Below are 1,962 nucleotides of genomic sequence, written 5' to 3' on the forward strand. Positions count from 1 at the left end.
ATCACATGGGCTCTATTTACAAACACCCAAACGTTCCTGTGTGTAAAACGGTATTTGACATTTTCTCACACGATAGGCCTACTGTGAGGTTTCCTTGATAAAACAGACAACAGTTACAGAGTTAACTCGAGTTTTTAAACAAAAACCCTCTTGCTTTTAATCTTGATAAATTTAATACGGAGATATCTTACCTCGACATAGACTTCTTTACGTTACATTTTGGCATTATGAAGATGTGGCATTCAATTGACAAAACCAGAGTATAATACAGCACAAGATTTAGAACTGGAGCTATGACCCTTTTCGAAACCACGGCTTCGGATTCGGGTTCAGGCTCCATCCTCTCGTCTGAAGCCCTGAACGCGTACGTACGCAAAACATGCGAAATGTTAAAATAACCGCGGGGCCAAGCTAGTAAGCCTGAGCCGACACTGGAGCCGAAGCCGTGGATCGAAAAGGGATTCGATACTGGTGAACCGTGAAATACGGCTGGGTGCCACTTCTGAAAGCAACTGTTTTGTTATTGAAAAGCATGGTCCTCGCTGCGGTGTCTGGTCTATTATTGCATCAAAAGAGTTGCTTGGGTAGATAACTACTGTGAACGGTCCAACAATAAACGCAGTGTGTTCATGCACCAACCGAGATGAAATCTTGCGACACATACAAAGATAACTACAACCCTATTTGCAGTTAATTACGATTAGCTGAAGTGGTAGTCCCAGCAAATTTTCTGTACCTTTCGCCTGGGTAGTCGTCGTTAAAAAGCAGGACAATTCTTTTCAGAACTGATAAGTCTCCCGAAAACCTTTAAGTCGACTCCGCGTTAGTAGAGTAGATAGAAAGACAGTTCTCTAATAACAAACTATGACAAGTAGATACACGAATATATTAAAAGATAAACTACTTGTGCGCGTCTATACTCCCAGCGATCCTTGTAGATACTTTAAAGGCCTGTACATGGACACTGTTGATAATTACTCAAATAACTTTAAGCATTAAAACTTACTTGGTATGACGAAATGGAGAGTTGTTGAAAGTATACAAATATTGAGTGGCTCAGAGTGGAATGGGAGGAATATTATCGCAAGGTAAAATTTTGACTGTTTCATTTCACGAGGCGAACCACGAATAAAAGCCACTCAATATTTGTTTTATATAACTGACATATAGATCCTTGTCATTTGATGTATTTTAAAAGTATTACACACAAATTACTGACAACCAAAAATCATACACAAATCGGACCACAACCTTCTGCACAGGTGCTCCTTTGTTTTAGCAGCGGCGCGGCGGCGCTGTAGGCCTACTGCTAAAAAACATTGGGAACAAGAATGATCCTAACTGTTGAATGGGCAATGCTATTCCCCATGGGCGAATAGGTCTTTTTGGTCGCCGGTGCGGATGGGAGTTATAGTGAATGTCACGTAAAGTAAGTTCCACCAATCAAATGACAAGGATCTGTATGTCAGTTGTATAATATAAACCATTGTGAGAAACGTCTCCCTGTGAAGTGACGTAGTTTTTGAGAAAGAAGTAATTTCTCTCTTAAGTATTTGAATTGAACAGAGACCTCAGCTGAGGTCTCGAATTCAAGGCATTTTAAAGCACATAGCTTGTTTTTCTTTCATTATTATCTCGCAACTTCGACGACCAATTGAGTCAAAATTGTCGACAGGTTTGTTATTTTATGTTAAAATACACCACGTGAGAAGACTGGTCTTTGACAAAAACCAAGAGTATCCAGTGTCTTTAACTGTTTCAAAGCGTGGGTACAATCAAATATATAATACAGGATAACAAAATAGCAGGAACAGCCCTTTGATTAGAAAACCACAAAACGTAATGAAGAAGCAAAATGGTAAGCGAAATCGCAACACAAGTTACTGGAGAAAAGATGTGTCACACATAGACTTACCCAGCCCCCACCCCACCCCCACCTTTGACAATTACCAAAGGTGTCAT

This window comes from Asterias amurensis, chromosome 8 (assembly GCF_032118995.1).
Source record: "Asterias amurensis chromosome 8, ASM3211899v1".
NCBI lineage: Eukaryota > Metazoa > Echinodermata > Asteroidea > Forcipulatida > Asteriidae > Asterias > Asterias amurensis.